Raw genomic sequence first — 18,455 nt, 5'->3', positions numbered from 1 at the left:
ACAGACAACAAGGTGCTTTGATTCCTGTTTCTATAATTCTAAATTATTAACATTTGACTGTTATATCTAAATATTAAAAAAAATATCTTCAGACTCTCCATCCTATTTCTTTTTCAGTGTTCTAGAAATCCTCCTGGATACTGCCCCGACATTCCCTCCCTTCACACAAAAAGCTTGACATTCTATGTTTTCTGATTAGTTGCTGAAATTTTTTCATGCAACTATTTAGTGAGAATTTTTTTTAAAAAGTGAAGGATCACAGAATCAGAGTTTGGAACAAAATAAGTCAGGTGTTACCTTCAGAAAACCTTTTAACCTTTTTCAACTTGAATTTTCTTTCCTGGGTGTTCCTTTGTTTTTATGCTATGCTATATATAATAATCACTGTTCTGTCTTCAGTTTATGTTACTTTGTACCTTCATTTACACTTTTCTTCATCACAGTCCCGTTTGTCTAAGTTTATTTTTCATTGCATGGACCTAACCACCTCCTCTCAGCTTGTCCCTACATTCACTCAAGCCCACACCAAGTGATCTAAACTAGCTTTAGCCATGGCTTAAAAATTTTAAAACTTGCCTGAAGCCTTTATACCTCCATCTTTCCCCTCATAAAGAAGTTGGAATCTCAATAATCTCAACATGAACAATCAGCATCAGGAGAAAAAGTGCTTGCCTGGGGTTTTTTTTTCCAAATATTTTAGAATAAGTTACTAAGAATAGTAAGTGAGAATCCCAAAGTTACAATGAAATGGTGTTAGCATCAACAACTACATTGAACTTTAAGTTTCATTTTTACTTAACAGTGAAATAACAAAGCAGAACCAGACTAGAGTATTTTATTTGAAAATTTTCTCATTATCGCAAAGTGATACCTACAGCTTAAATATAAAATTCTAATTTCATATACAGAATTGAATCTGCTGTTTGGTTAAGTTACTAACTAGTCCCTTAGACTAATTCACACATATTGTATACACATAAAGTTGAGAATACATTTTTTTTCAACTGTTGGATCACCTAATGAAGCTCTACTTAACTACAAATGATCGAATGCCTAACAAAAATACAGGAAGAAACAAATATGGGAATTGTGCTGGACACTGGACTCTTGACAGATGTTCCAAAAACAGTTAATACTGGGCATTTATTCCCATTTGTGTCCCACAGCTGCTTCACAAGCCACCTTGTATTACCTTAACAAGCTAAAGTGTGTGGACTCTCCCTGAGCAGAAGTGTAACCAAACTCACAGGGATGGGAGCACCAAGAAACATTTAAACCAGCACTCCATCTTTCATAGTGGGTAGAATTCTAACAAGACCAAGCACTTGAGTTTTGACCACTTAAGAGAGCTTTCCTCTGCTGCAACTTAGATCAGTCTGAGTCCTTGGGTAACAGTCTTCAGCACATAATAGCTGAGGTCTGCCAGGAGGTCTTTCAAAGAGCCCTCTTCTCTGCATTACATACACATTCTTACAGTCTATATGTCAGGGCAAGAAGCCCAGATTTTGTCATCAGCAAGAGCACTGCGCAAGATTGCTGTCTTTTCTAAAAGCATTCCCTCCAGGGAATTCAAAATGATCAGGCAGTTTCAGAAATGGCAATCTCAGCCTGGGCTGAATACAAATCAAATACATAAATGAAATTGCACATCGCTTACACTTACTGATGAGAGTATTGACAGCAGCATGGCCTTTTCCCGTTCCCAGGATTCTTTGAGTCTAATTTTATACACCAAAATAATTACACTGCTCTTCCATACTGGTATCAAGATGCTCCTGACACTACACATTGCCAGATTTCAGTGGGCTGAAGGTAACCTATTAGGGCAGACTCATTAGTGGCCAATACATTTAATAGGAATTTAACAGTCACTACTTTGTGTGTTGTGAGGATGTTTGTTTCCAAAATAATTACAGCAATAAATTGTAAATACAAGTCTGAGTTTAATTCATAAAGCAATTCTATACTTTTAGAATGAATAAGTTATAATTCCTTTCCATCTTTAAACTACAAAAATCAGAAATAATTTCTCACTCTTTTGACCCTAGTCAAGATTTAAACTCTTTTGGATGCATAGCTTAAAAACGCTTTGTAGTTTACAGTTTATGTCCTACCTGCTTAAAAGAAATATTTCACACTTATTTGAAATTCAGACTGCAAAGTGAGTGATTGGTGGGGAAGCAGAAGCAGCTCGATTACTATGGAGAGGCAGAATTTTGTAAAAAGCCTCACTGAAAAAAACTAATGCCAACAGCATTTATGATTCTCAACTCAAAAAAAATTTAATAAAATCTAGTATATTTGAATCTGCCTAAATCCTATTCTGAAAATGGATTGATATTGCTAATATTTCTTAATTGAAGGAAAACAACCACTGATTCCTCTTCCACTTCAATTATGAAATGAAGGCAAATCATCTTGCATCCTTTTCATCCCATCACATCCCTTCTCAACTATTTGCCCAATTCACAGGCTACATCCCACTCCAACAGAAATGTGTTTAACAGTGTGAGAAGATAATGCATTTCAAACAGGATTGTTGATGGCTGAAGACTGTAGTTCAGCCTCAGCATGGGTAACTGCTGGCACTACAATGCTCACCTTGAATGAGACAATATTGGGAAGGTAATATACAAACAGCCAACAAAGGTTAAAAACTTTAGGGTTTACCACATTAGGCTCTAAATTGCATTAAATAGATTGAGGGCCAGAGCCTAACCAATCTTTTTACATATGACCAGAAAATATTGCATTTCAGTTATGTTGCGCTACAAAAAGTAGCAATTCTAATCCCTAATGTTTTTTCAATTAGAAAATGAAGCAGTAATTTTTTTTTAAATGTGAATTTTTTAATTCAAACTATTCATAGGAAAATTTAAAAGAAACTGTGATAAAAATGTCACAGAAAACCAATTCCAAGATACCCAAGTTACAGACCTTTGCATACTTCTGCCTCTCTTACACCAAAATATAGTGGCAACTTCATGCAGTGCCTCTAGGCATAAAACTCCCTGATATAAATTCAACAAGATAGAGAGCAATTACACATTATGACCTGAATTTCTTCATTTCTCACATATTTCTAAAGCAAGGGTGATTTCTATTTGCATTTTACAATTTTCCGAGTCCGCTAATTGCGAGGCATTCAAACATAAATGCAAATTGTCTGGACAGCCACCATCCAGTTTCTAATGGACAGGTGCTCATATAAAAATTCAACAGCATCAGCAACAAGCTAGCAGTAACCAGCAGGGTGAGGGTAGAGAGAAATGACTTGACTCTCAGCTGAACTTCCTGTTTAACCACAAGGATAATCCAATTAGGTCAAGGTCAAGTATGTGAGAGAGCAGCTGTGCCACACAGCAAATAAGGGTTGCTGGTATATTGATATATATAGTAATAGTGTTTTGATTTTCTCAACCACCATTTCATGTCTTGCAATGCAAAGCTGCTGCAGGAGAAACAAAGTGCACTCCTGCACTCTTAGCCTTGCTTCTGGGCTCGGTAGGTTCAGGTGCCTCACAGGCTGCTTGAAGCCTTGTGGCAGGGCAGTTCATTAGCACTCACTGCAGCACTTCAGTAGCCCACCTCTTGTCCACAAGAAAAACATTAAAGCTGTCCAACATAGTAACTAATAACCAACTAATCCTCCCCCCATGGGATGAGAGATGTTTAAATCTCCCTGGCAGAATGAAATGAGTGGACTGGTGGTGACATTCTTATCCACAGAAACTTAGATGAAGCTCACTTAGGACCCGAATTAACTACTACAAATAGATGCTTGCGACATTTAGTGATTCTGGGACCTGTAGTGCTTTGGCTTCATAATTTATGATTTTCCTTCTTCAGTAAATGAAAAAAAATTGATTTATGGCAGTAAATGCACAGGTACTGAAAACGGCAGCTGTAGTTTTTTTGATACCCATCTGTCCTCCTCTTACTCCATCTGTTTCCTTCACTCATTGCACTGGAATTCAGCTTCACAAAATGCAGTCCAAACTCTTTCATGTAGCACAGTGTAAGTTACCTAGTAACCCAGCTAAAAAGCATTTTCAAAATAAATCACTCTCCTTGTACTCTGTAGAAGGCAACAGACATGGATTTTGTGGTTAATATATGTCTGAATGGTTTTTTCAACAAAATATACAACTGTCAGCAAATTTCCTCTGATTTCAGATGGTACACGTGGAAATAATACCATAAAGGCTCATTATTTTAAACAACTATTGATTATACCCCGGGGATTTTCACCAATTCCACTTGATACTGCTTTTAAAATGGTAAGTACCTTCATAATTTTATGATTTATAGACTGCCTCGATTTTATAGATAATACAACAGTAAAAACGCACACTAATGTATAATGTCATTTGATTATATAGCTTTTATTAAACAGTGTTGACTGACTTTTTTTATTCTTCAACAGTTCTTTGGCCTGTTAATGATTAAAGATTTGGATTTCACTCTTTACACTAAATGTAAGTGTTTAACAGGAAAAGAAAACCTAAGAAAGCACTCCCTCCCTTTACAATCCAATATGGAACATAAAATATAAAGGCTGAAATGAATTTAAGGAAGTTCTGCATAGTACAAATACAAAAGCTACTACTAAAACCCATTTGTTCTACAGAAAACTATAAGCAAAGGCTATTTCCATTATTATCCCATATTTAAGGCAGTGTGGTACACGAGGTCAGTCAAAGGTCAAGAAGGGAGGTTGCTGTTACTCTATAAAAGGGCTCACACTTTAATTATAAGTACCTCTGTTCATGGTATCCTTCACTTTCACACTAATGTGGTACTTTGAATACCTACATGCCTTAAATACTTTGGTTTATGCATTTACCACTTCATTATTGCTATCACAATAAAAGGGAACAGTTACATTTTCTTTGCACTACAAAGCTCTTTTAACTGACACTGAATTTATACAGATAGAATACTCAATACTAGCATACAGAATACAGTGGACAGGAAAACACACAACACTGGTGATAAGTTCCTAGGTGATAGGAACTATTTCTAATTTCCTCTTTTTTAGTGCCATACATTATTTTACTAAAAATTCAGTAGCACAACTGCCTGAAAGAATTTTTTCTTTCAGTCAAAAGCAATAAACTACATAACCTCTTGAGATACAGAAGTGGTTATATTATAAGAAAACTTGAAAAGATGTAGTAAGAATTTAGGTTGGAAATGTTTTTCCAAGTTGAAAAATAGAAACAAATTATGATAATAAGACTATAGAAATTTCATATTGCAGATCCATTATCATGATGTAGGTGACTGAAAAATGAGGACTGCAATTATTTTAATCTTTATGTGTATTTAAATACATAAAAGTCAATTCTTCCTTTCTGTGGCAGAGTTTGAAATACTTACAAATGAAAGCAAAGAACTAAACTGCTGCTACTAACCATACAGAAAAAAAAATTAAGTCTGTATACCTGTGGTTTTTAAAAAGCATTAAAAATTAAGCATTTGCATAAAGATAAAGAAAGAAAACACATGCAAAAACATTTATCTTTTAGACATCTGCATGCTACTTATCTCAATCTCTTCCATAAATAGGAACTAATTATGGAGAGCTTGAAACCAAGACAATGCCCTACAAAGAGGCAACCTTTTGTAAATATACCCAAAATGGTGTGAGTAAATCTGTATCATACAGATTCATATTTAACACATAGATCTTTTTGGTCTAATCTTCCTCCTTTTACAAGCAACAGTAAAACTTCTACTAATTCCATTAAAAGCAGAATGAGCCTTGATGTATTCTTTCTCTAGTAAAATTACCTGCACTGCAGAGTACCAATATTAACTGTGAATGGTAGAATTGTAAAGGCTCTAGTGAAAAAAAGCATTCAGACCTCTAAATTAATGCCTGAGCTCTGACTTTTAAGTGAAGACAGAGATCAGCAAGTCAGCTGCTGCTCATATTGCTTTCTTATTCATAATTGAAAAACCAGAGGCTTAGGGAGTACTTGGCAACCTAATCCATTCCTTCCCAGGAATTTTATATAAGGTTCCTTTTAATATAATTTTATTCTCCTGCTTTCTTCTCCTGCTATAAATATAATTTCAGAAACAAGTTTCATCCAAGGCTAAATTTCAAACCTCAAAACTGACACAATATAGGGGTCAGCAGTGAGGATGAAATTTCAAATATCCTGAATCAATTCTGCCAAGGTGGTGTTAAGGCTCCTCAGTTTCAAAGTGTACCTCAGCTGCTCTATTTGGACAGTAATGTTCCCCAGAGTCACGGCAGAAGTGCATAACAAGCTGTTTCTCAGAGCAAATAGCAACTCTTTATATATCAGCAAAAGAAGGCTGGCAAAGGACAAAATAGAAGACCTTTCAGCCACTCAGAGCTGCAAAGAACCCTTAGAAGGACTGCAACAGTCCTGAGTCAGAAAAAATATTTTCTTTGCAAGCTGGGAGGAAGAGGGGGTTGGATGGACCCAAGGAAGTCAGCCAAGTTAAAAGCTGCATGCTGGATTTCACAGAATTAAGCACAACCATGGCCTTTATTTTTAGACACCTGTGCTAAAGGAAGGGAGATTAAGATGCCTGAAATTATTATTCTTCACAGGCAGGGTCACTCAGAAATCTGATCTGTATTATTGCAGACACTTGTAAACACTGATTCACCAGGATACAGCACTGAGCTATAATTCACACTTAGTAGAGCAACCCAGCAGCCAAAAACCGTGTCCCATTAGAACAGTATATGAAGTGACAATTTGCTGTGCTGCTATACAAAAATCATAATGGGAAGAAATACCTTCAGGATTGCCCTAAAATACCATCTGTCCACAGAAAAAGGCAAAATACATGGATTTAAATACAATATTTTGCCAGCCAGTAGCAGCAGTAAGCATTATCCCTTCCCCCTACCCTTTACCTTAAAAGGGACTATTCTAAATCACTTCAGTTTGGCATATACGTTTTCTGTGACAAAAATAAACCAAAGCAAGTGAATATGTAACAATGTGCAAAAAAGCAGAGCCCAGGGTGGAAAAAACAACCCAGTGCACATGTTCTGTTTGCCATATACTGCTACCCTGAAGTGCAGAATGTTTGCACAAATATAGGGAACTCTGAATGGCAGCAAGAGGCATTTGCAGCCTAGATCAGTCCTAGTGTGTGCCTTCAGAGACCGATTTTACACCAGCTGGTCTTTAACCTAAATAGCATTTACATGAGTTTCAAATAAATCACTCATTCTTAGTCCTAACTTCCTGACTCAGTGCAACAGCACTATCATGTCAGTCCACCTTAAAGCAAGGGCAAAATGAATTATGTAACTAAGTCTAAGCGGATGCACTGGGCCTGGTAAAGGAGGAATGCAGATGAACATTTAAAGCTAAAGCTTTTAAATGCATTTTCTGTGATCTAATTTTAATAGTTACAACAGCAATTATTTAATTTCAAACTACTCAACACTATGAGACCACAACCTGAAAATTTATTCTATGACTTTAGATTTGTAGACAGCTGCTAAACTACCAGATTTCAGCTTTCATTGGTTAACTGATCAGAACATGCTTTTCATTCATTCTTGGTTTTAAACTTTTTTCCTAATGCAGAAAATCTGCATAATACCAAAAACTGAGACTCAGAGATGGAACTTGATCTCAAAATAGCAGGGCTTGTTGCAGTTTTTGGTATTTTTCTAGTATTTAATTAACTAAAAACTTCACTTCAGAACTATAGTTCACTGACAAATAGCTTCATTACACGGTGATTGTCTGTGGTGTTTCACGTTCTTCCAGAACGCTGATTTCAAAAACATACAAACCTTGGAGGGGGGGAGTAGCAAGAAGGAAACAAACTGAAATAACCTTAGCTTACATTACGAAAAGGAAAATTCCCTGTTCAAGTTCAAACTAAATGGCATCTTGGAGGTGAGAACAGAACAGTAACCACATCGAGCAACTTGTGTGAATGATGACTTGGAGAACCTGGCAACGAAAAAGAGGAGAACCCTCAAGGCAAGAGATGCAACAAACCAGCTACCTGCATGGATTCAAAGAAAAAATGGGAAATGTTGACAATGTGTTTACATAGCCTTTTGAAAGACAGGAAAATAAATTGGAAGGGTTAAATAGGATTTATTAGTCTTTAGAGGGATAAGTCTTTTTCTCCCTTTTCAACTTGTGCATCATCACATTCAACATTATCAGCAGGTCATTCTGTACCTTCTCAAAGTTATAAACAGCAGTCCAGATGCCACAAGCATGGCAAAAGAGATGGCAACCTTGGCTGTGCCTGGTCTCTATGCTACTGAGTAATCTATTGTAATCAAGGCATTAAAGAATAAACCCATTACAGTTTCATGGCAACTTGAGGAGATACACTAAAATTGCAGTTATGTATGTATATGGGGAGGGTTAGCCCTCTGCAAAGGGCCACAGGTCTGGCATGGAATTGCTCTTCCGCTTGGTAGGCAAACAACATGCACTGATCTTCAGCTCAATAAAATGGGGATGCCTCCACTGCAGAGCAAAGAGGTGACATTTCATTTCACCCAAGTGTCAGATCTCCTAGAAAGAAACTATACTTCCTTTATTTATACAAGTTCAGAGGATGCTGATATCCATACTTGCAAAACAACCACTGAATGCTCTTCTATAGTAAGGAGAACTGTAGAAATATTCAAGACAGAACCACAGATAGGCCCAGTTCTCCATAGAGTCAAGGCTGCATATTCATCCATGATAACCACTGGTGCCACACTGAAATACACCATGCTAATGGCCAGTCTGTTCCTTTCCTTGTTGTGCCCAAGCACTCATAGGTAACGTACAACTGCTTGGTAGCTTTTGATCTCTTCTGGTCAGGCCAGTACTGCAACCTATTTTGGATTAATTCTTTGTCTGTTGGCTTTGTCCCTTCCTTTCAGACACTGTTCAGGTTTTGGCTGGGACACAGTTTTCTTCATAGCAGTCTGTGTTTTGAATTTGTGGCCAGAGCAGTGTTGACAGCATAACGCCATCTCTCTTCATACATTACAATTTCATTGCATATATGTGGATGACTTTGACAATCAATTTGCAAAAAAAAAAAAAAAAAGAAAAGAGGCTTAGGATCTAGAAGGTACATTTCCAAAGCTCAAAACAAGAGGTACACTCAATTCCTTTAATGAATAATAGGCTAAGTATACACACCACTTACAAGTGGATTTCAAAAGGTTCCACATTAAGAAATTTAGGAAACAGATGAGATGAAATTTTTAAAAAAACTACAAAAACAACCCTAGCAACACATCAAACAGTGATTACTCCTTGCTATTCATTTACATACAGCATTCTGTCAGCCAGTAGCAGTCATTAAGCATTACCCCTTTCCCCCACCCTTCACCTTAGAAGGGACTATTCTATATCCCTATCCATTCATGTAAAAACTGATCAACAGCAGCTTTATGTCTTTGTTAGAATTACTGCTGCTCAAAAGTGGCAATTCTAGGACAGATTTTATTGTTTTGGCTACTAACAAAGTTCCTATCCTGCTGAATCTTTTATTTCTTCGTCCCATGCTGTAAAAAGCACCCTGATATCTCTGTAAAAGATACATCACAGCATAACTGCATCCTCTGCATTAAAGACAGGATAGTGAAATGTAGGATCAGCATTTCTCTGACAGTGCCTGCATGTCTTCTGGTTGCCAAGGTACAAAATAGATTCAAATTTCTGGGGTTTTCATATATGAAAACATCTTTTGGGGAAAATGTCCAAACAAACATTGTGGATGAGATATTTTCTTTGTTTACAGAACAGACACTACATCATGAGGATCAAACTTATCCACTTCATCTCTCACCAGTAATCTAAAAAACGCTGCATGTTTAGTAGTTGCCTGAGGATTTGCTTTCCTTATCTCTTCAATCTTGACAAAGGGACCATAAAATGTGCCAGGTAAAGGCAGCTTTCACAGTTACTAACCCAGACCACCTTATGTGGAAACAAATCAAAAGCACAAGTTCATTCCACAGAAGCTGTAAAACAGTTTCCATACAAGATTATTTTGGCCCAAGTAAAGTGACACTAAAGAAAGATTATGTTAAAAAGCATTCAACTATGCATCAGCTCAGATATAAACTAGCTGACATTCCTTACAGGTGTATTGTGTATCCATCACACCCAGATGAATATCCTCAGGCTAAGATATATTGAACTACTAACTGCTTTCACTTAGGAGAACATGCATTGGCAATATATGATAAAGCATCTGAAGCAAAATAATGGAAGCAAAAATTGGACACATGACTAATTCGCTTTTTACTTCATCTTGAATCCAATACCGTGGTGAAATTATTGCACAGGACTACAGCTGCTGTTACTTTTCAGCAAATAATGAGCATTCTTATTACCACCAGTAAATATTTCAAAATCCAAACACAGAAAATCAAATATTTCCTTACACACAATAAAAATCCTATTTAAAGAAAAATTCCAGAAAAAACAAAAGAATTTGAATCAATTCAACACTGACACTCAAAGACACATTTTACATGTAGTAATAACTGTACATCCTTGAACCTTTTCAGTTTTATAGATAAAAGTGGAACTGAATGTTTAATTGTATGCAGATGGTTATTTTTATTTCAGTAAAGCTAGCACAAAAATGGTCTAACAGAACTTGGGTCTTTAGTTCATTCCATAACTTCCTGTGCATTGCAAAGGCACAAGACCATAACTTATCAAGATTCCATGACAGATATGAAATGAACCTTAATCAATGCTCTTAATGCCTCCTACTATGTAACCTCAAAGATGAAGTCTAAAGCCTAAGTATTTTGGACAGTGCAAGACAATGATCCTGAAACACAAGAATAAATTACATTACACTTACAGAACAATCTTGACGAAATACCATCAGAAGATATATCCTCTCCTAGAGTATCAACAAATGTTCCAGGAAATTGAAAAGTGTCTGTTTTTAAAAGAAGTTTGACAATTCAATTTTAATTCTTGGTGCATTTTGTGTCATTCTGAATGCACAGCGTATCACAGCATCTCTGGATGAAATAACCAAAGGGCAGAACAATGACAAACTCACAGCATTGCCCATGGAGAATCCTGCTTCAAACTCCCACCCAGGCAGCAAACATTGTACAGTAGCCAAGGATGGGCATTACCATTCGCCAATAATACCCTCAGTTTCAAGCTCCCTTTATCTAATAATTAACTAATATGCCATGCACAAACATTGCTTATTCCCAGTTTGCTGTGAGAGTTATGTTGTTTCAATTCCTATTCCAAGCACAGAAGCTACCAAGTACCTCAGAGCCCATGAGCCCTTCTTGGCATTATATGGAAATGGCTTAAGCACATATCCCAGGTCTAATAATTCTGAAGAAAACAGAATCTGACACATTAGTTTTAAAGTGACTGACTGCCACTATAGAATTAAAATTGCATCAGGACATGATAGGCAATGAAGGAAAACATTTGCCATTACGGTGACTGAAGATGCTGGAGGTAGTGCTGAGACACTTTTGTGAGCAGTGAGATTAGGAGTGGGGAGCCTTTAACATTTTTCATCTGTCTTGACTTGCCTGATTACCTGGATATAAAAATTTTGGTTCACTATTTTCTAATTTCAACCTTGCAATGCTACTTCATGTCTCCATAGAGCCAAAATTCCCGGTTTGCACAAATAGATTACTAATTGCTCAGAAAGGTGTTGAAACTTTAGGATCTCCATAGGCACCTTGACCCAAAAAGTTGAGTTGACATCACAAAAATCACTAATGGAACAGTGAGTCAGAACAAAAGTATTGATTAGAAACACTTGATAATGTTGTGGCTAACCATAATGTATGTATGTCCTACCCTAGGGCAGCTTCTGGCAGATGTGTGGTCATGTTTACTGGAAAGGTTTAATTTTTTCACATTTAGGCATATTTCTATTTTTGCAAACAGACTAGGAATAGACATGAAGGGAATTTCTTTTTAAATCTAAGGGAACATAAACCAACTAGAATTGTAGAATACATTCAGAAGAATGTAATCTACAAGTCATTTAAATGCACACTAGTCAATACCTGCAATAATATAATCATCTTTTCTTTTACTTCAGAGCTATGTCAACATTAGGTTTCATTTCACTGCAAATGCTAGCAGTTAAAATATCAGGTTTTGTACATACCATTAGAGAAAAGGTCTTTCTTCTCATTCTATATGTAGTACCAAGGTATTAATTTGAAAGTTCTGTTTGCCTAAATAGGGTACCTGGAGTTTTATATTGTCATTATAATGTCATTCCATAGCACATCTATTGCACCTCTAGCTACATGTTAGTGCATAAGTAGGCCAGGCAAATCAGTGGTTCCAAGGATCAAACTTTGCCCACTGCATGAGAGGATTATGTCAGATGAGGTGCTAAGAATCAGCCATTATACATCCTTTCTATAAAAATTTAAACCACTGAGAGCTTCACTTTCAGTGTGTATTTCAGGAGCAACACAGCATTTAGAGTAATTAAACAAGCAAAAGACACCAACACAAGTGACTGGATGTTTAGACTTCTCAGTGGGCTATAATTTTTGTGTATTTCCTACTTTTATCAGTCATCACATTTGTCTAAATGCACACAGATTAGAAATTTCATTATTCAAAAACCTGCACCTCTGAACCACAAAGGCATTTGCTTCTCTGTCAAAGAAAGCAGAAGGTATTTGAAAAAGACTATTAGCTGACTTAGCAAACATGACAAAGGCATGGTAAGGTTACAGGGTAGCTGGTCAAAGTGTCTAACTCCATATTACAAGATGGACCACAATTCAAAGGTCTGGAAAAAAGGATAGAAGAGGCACTATTGTCTGGTTACTGGTTAATAGTATTATCTTTCTATATACCCAATCTGAATATATACCCATATATCTTTATTCTTAATGAATACAAAATATTTCTAAACTTAGTTTGGCATTTTCCTAGTGCAAATATTTCAGCACTGATTCAGCATTCCCCAAATTTTTCACCTCTGATACTTTCTATAGAACAACTGATTGACAGAACCCTCAGAATTTTAGTAATCCTATTACTAACAAAGCTGTAGCATTCATAGATTCTTAGTATTTTATAATCCCATTCAGGTATATAACTGCTGATTATTTTACTGTAATGAAGTTATGGACTGACAGATATTTCTGCAGATAGTAAGAATGAACAGTCTGAGCAAGATTTGCAACATGTTCAGATTTGGTATTTAGTAATGCTTAGCCTAAAAATAATCAACAAAATATTAATCCATATCTAAATGTCATTGGGAATTTCAGAGAAGCCTTTGTAGACCAAAAGCACAATCTGCTTTTTGCACCTGAAATCGCAGGCAGGGTTGGAAAAAAATAACACAAGAGTGTATTTTTCATCTTGCTGTGAAAGCACCAGCACATTTAAAACATCACTTGTAACAGTAAATCAAAACCTCAGTAATGCTTGTTGAAACTGGCTTTTAAGATGGAGAGTGAACAAAAAGACCTTTTAAAATCAGTTTTAGGGAATATATAAATTGTTTGAACACTGCCATGGACAATCAGTTTTAACAGCATATGTCCAACAGCCTAGTTACTTGCTGTTCTGGGAGCCTGCCAAAGAAAGAGATCCATCTAGAAATTATGAGGGGGAAAAAAAACCAAGAGAAACTGGGTAACAGCACATAACTTACACACACCTCTAGCTAGTCTAAAGCTTTTCATCCAGCATACATAATCATAAAATCAGTGCTCCTGACCAATCTTCATTTTAATAGAGAAATACTTCTTTTAAAAAGCCTGGGATTCCCTATTGACAAACAGTGCAGCAACACATAAGATTTATCCTTCTGTGCATCTTTCCCCAGGAGCAGCTGAGAATTATTAATGATACAAGCATCACTGAACCACTGAATGATGTAAGGCCACCTACATTTTGTAGATAGAGAAGAGCAGAGGCCATAAACCAAATCAGCAGGAAACCTTACAGCACAATTAATATCTCCTAAAATATACTCCTGTTTTAGCTTCTAGGAAATGTTTCACTGGAAGATAATATTTATTAAAGCAGCAGCTATCTCCATTTCTCAGATTATTATTTCTGACAGACACTGGTTACCAAGGGTTCAGTTCACTGTTAATAAAGACCTCTGGTGAGACCAGCTTGAGCAGCACTTATGCGAATTCTTTTGAAATAAAGCTGTGTCTGCCCTGAGAAAGCCTGGTCTGGGTGTGTGCTAACAAGCAGGGTTTTGGTTCAGCCACTAAGAGAAAATCTTCAATACCTAACAGCAGGTTTAACCTCAGCTGCTCAGCCCAGAGCCAGCAAACCCAGCATGGGGCAGCAGCCAGCTCCACTTCAGTGGCTCTCACAAGCCGCTCCCATCTGGTCGTACTCAGCACCTCTGCTGCTCCTCACACCACGAGCTGCAGCCTTGTGGCTTCTGCCCTGAAGCAGCCAAGTGAAGGAGCAGCCCCCGAGGGCAAAGGCAGACCGCCAGCAGGGCACCACAGGGCACAGCTCAGCCATACTCAGCCAGGCCTGCCCTGCCCCACTGGCTCATCCAGCACATCCGCCTGGGAATTCAGTTTGGTTCAGAAATGTACTTTTGCTTTTCCAAAGTGAAATGTGCTAGAGACACCCTAAATCCAGGCCTGTCTCCAAAATCTCATGATATCCCAGTGCCCTCCTGGCCAGTTAAAACTCCTGCACTCTGCAGAGAGATTTTATGGATATGAAACAAAGGGAGGAGGAGTTTTGCAGCCCATGAGCTCTGTTGTCTAAGAACAGGGAGCTCTAATTTTTACTTTCAGGACTATTTATTTCTTTTACATTTAGAATAGAAAGGATCAGATGAATACCTTAACTGCAAGGCCTCAAACAGGACATATAGGAGACCTGCAGCTTTCCTCTGGTGCAGTGTCTCCCATGTTACCAGTGTGAGACAGACCATGAGCACCACTGTGAAGCGCTGAATTCAGTGAATGAGCCTGGTGATGGCAATCGGGGATGTCACACTGCACAGCAATAGACTGAACATTTCTTTTTTGGGAGCTGACTACACCCCTTTACTGAATCTACCTGTGTCTCAAAGCCAGGACTGCAATTAAAGCTGAGTCCTCCAAGTTGCTTGGGAAAGGAGAATTTATCAAGACATTTTAAAATTTATTTTGCTGTATTGTGTAACAGAAATCAGTTTGCCTCTCACAGGACCTAAGCATTTAGGACTCTCTTCTTCCTTGTTTTCCTTGGCTTTTTTGATGGACTTCCTTTTTTTTTTTTTTTGTCTTTTTAATTTTCATCTACCTAAATTAAACATTTCCAGGAACAATAGCATGTCAAATTTTAAACTTCTACTTCCTTTAACATAATACTTCTAGTACTGTAACCTGTGTTTTTCCTACCAGACCTGATTTACACAACTCTTTTCACACTTCCTAGTAGTCAGCAGCTGCAGTCATCTAAAGACTGCATTGTAAATAACTGCAACAGCAGGAAAGGCATTGCCAGCAAAAAACATATAAGAATACTGAAGTGTTACTTAAAAATAACATTAGTTTCTGGACAGATGTGCAAGAGCTTACTTTCATATTAGTCCATGTAAGCCTACATAATCTCCTGACAATCCGGAATCTAAAATAAATGCTTTGTGCATCACTGCATACTCATTTGACCAAAGGTTTGATAACATGCTTTGGTTTGATATGGATGACTGAAATTCTAAAGAAACTATGTGCAGCAACAAGCTTACAGAAACATACAATTTATGGTGAGATTTGACAAATGCTCTGTACTTTTCTGAGAGCTTTTGTACCACAGGGGATAGTGTGGTGAATACGAGTGGTAAAACACCTGCTGATTTTAATAAAATTTAAGTCATACAAATGATGGCTGCACTGAATCTCCAACCCTTACGAGGTACTCGCCCCTCCAGGCACTGTCATTCCCCAGTATTCTCTGCACTTCCAGTTGTAAGAGTCCCATAAAATGAAATGCTCATATTTTTCATAAGTTATGCTTTCACCCATCCAGCTACTCAAGTCTGCATTAATTCTGTTTTTATGTAGCAGACAGTCCAACAGGAGTGACTTCTCAGTCTGCCTAATGCCTCCCCTTAAACCAAAGGTTTATTTACAACTGTCCAGTATCACACCCTTTAGAGGCCAAGCAGACTGCATAGAGGCACACCTCCCTAAAGAAGTGGAAAATATCTCAATAAATGAAAAAATTACTCTGAACTTCCAGGGAAGAGCAGACATTTCCCATCTGTTCACACTACTACTGTTGCTATTTATAGAAGCTACCTTGACATTAAGGACTTCTCAAGTGATACAGTCAGGTTTAGCAGAAGGATGTGGACTTTCTGCAGAGAGGAATCTGGCCCTAAGTTACAACACAGCTGAAATGAATCAGAGCTACACAATTCATATTTAACAGAACAATGAACAAGGTGCAATATTAATAATATTAAAGTTAGCAATATTAATAAAAAATCTTAATCACATTATTTTTCACAAACACCACCAACAAACAAAATTCTAGGAAAATCATAGACATCTCTATACTATCTCTACATGTCTTATCCTCCCTGACTAGCATAAGTAATATGAATTACAAAATATCTGGCTGAATGCAGCAATAGTTCCTTTTTGCCATGACTGTCCAGTGTTAAAGCTGAATATAAAACATTTCATTACTTTAACACTTACTTTAGGCTTCAAAAACTAGTGCATTTCAAATAAACTTTTGGTGAAAGCTTTATTTCATGTCTCAGCAGTAACAAAGTCTATTATAATAACATGCATGAGATCTAGAGGTTCAGCAGAAAGATGATTGTATCCTTTATATCCACAGCAGGGAGATAGCTATTTCCTCTCCTGTCAGGATGATTTATTCAATAAATGAAGAAAATATGAATCTTGAATTGCATTATTTTTCTCCCCTGCATCTCAAGAAACAGCAGAAATCTTAGGAAATTAAGAACATGAACAAGTACATGAACAATAAAATATTGGGCTTTTTGGAACAATGAACTGAATCTCATGAACAAAGAATATTGCAAATATTCCATACTTGGGATGGTTAAATCAAGAAGGCCTCTCCTCTCTCTTCCCTATAACTTTTTGTTCCTTCCCCCATCTTTAGTTTTTACCCATCTTCCTTTTACAGAGAAGTTTATGAATTGTTCTGTATAGATAAGGATTCATGCAGTTTATATCCAAAGACAAACTCAATCTATTTTTGGTAAATTAATTAGCAGGAAAAAAAAATTATCTACTGGGAATTTTAAAAACTGAAGTTTAAGCAGGAGAGGTTTGAAAGAATGAAGTACCAGGTATAAAGAAGGAAAGAGTTTAAAAAAATCAGGTCATTCTCTGTACAGTACCACCAATAGAACAGAGTCTATCTATGAGGTTCAACAACCTCATCCATAAGTTCAGAGCCAAAATTTTTGGTTTTCATTTCCATCTGATGCCTTATCTAAATCACCTTCTCCATCTCTTGAGTATATTTCCCTAAATTATAACAGGAGGAGTAGAAGTAAGGTAAAATTTACCATGAAATCCTACATTTTCCCTAGAAAGTTTAGTGGTCTTAATTTCAGAAAATGCAACTGCAGCAGGAAAGGATCAGAAAAGAAAAATGGAGTTTAGTCTCTGGCAGCACTATAGAGCCAATGGTACTGTGGTGACTAATAATGACACTGAATGCTTTCAGGAGGTTCTCATTCACTGTAAATTTTTGCAGCAGTACTGTAAAACAGCAAACAGTATCAGGAGAGGTCACAGTAACTACATGCTCTCTAATGAAGTTGTTTCATGGTATAAAACCAGGAAATCTAGCAAAGCAAAACTCACATAAAAGACTATGATTAACTCTTCTGAACTGTATTTTTTTAAAAAAAGAGACTTTGACAGCATCAGGAAACATGACACTAGTGAAATCCATAACACAGCCTGAGCAGATGTCATGACAAGATGAGAACAGAGCAAAGTAACCACAAACAGTGATAGTGGGTGAGGATGAACCAAGCATCACTAAGAATAAGGAACAATGAAAGAGTGAAATTGTTCTATTTTCTCATCCAAATTTCTCAACTGCTTCATTCAAAGCCCCTTCTAATAAGCAAGTAATACAGGAATATTTTAATGATACAATTTAGAATGAAGTCAACCATGTAATAAAAACCACAGGGCCACACTTAGATTATGTAGGTTCTATTAAAATGGGATGTGTTTACTTCCTGATTTTAAACAGAGCTCTTCTTGCATTACCCTAAACCAATGTAGATTTAAGATCTCCATAATCACATTTAGCAAGGCACTGTGTGCAAAGCAATAAAAGCAGTTACTCAGTAGGGTTTACGACGCATATAGGGTCACATCTGGTTGACTTTTTTTATTTGGTGTTTAGGTCAACTTTACAAACCTACATGTAAATATATTTAAATGCACATTCTCTACATTGTTTGAAGGG

General features: G+C 36.9%; 1 protein-coding gene across 5 annotated transcripts in view; it reads left to right on the top strand.

Annotated features, from left to right (window-relative positions):
* B3GALT1 (beta-1,3-galactosyltransferase 1) overlaps window positions 1–18,455 on the top strand; it is a 173,922-nt gene that overhangs the window by 118,764 nt on the left and 36,703 nt on the right. For 2 of the 5 annotated variants that reach the window (XM_066553347.1, XM_066553348.1), the window contains 2 exons: window positions 4,177–4,280; window positions 4,427–4,478. The exons of 1 other annotated variant lie outside the window; for it this stretch is intronic. The gene's annotated coding sequence lies outside the window, so the exon portion shown is untranslated. The remainder of the gene's footprint in view (window positions 1–4,176; window positions 4,281–4,426; window positions 4,479–18,455) is intronic. 2 more of the 5 variants (XM_066553345.1, XM_066553344.1) reach the window with 1 other exon arrangement.

The sequence above is a fragment of the Molothrus aeneus genome, chromosome 7 (assembly GCF_037042795.1).
Source record: "Molothrus aeneus isolate 106 chromosome 7, BPBGC_Maene_1.0, whole genome shotgun sequence".
Taxonomy (NCBI): Eukaryota; Metazoa; Chordata; class Aves; order Passeriformes; family Icteridae; genus Molothrus; species Molothrus aeneus.
The sequence above is the reverse complement of the archived record's forward strand: the minus strand, read 5'-3'. Positions and strand labels throughout refer to the sequence as shown.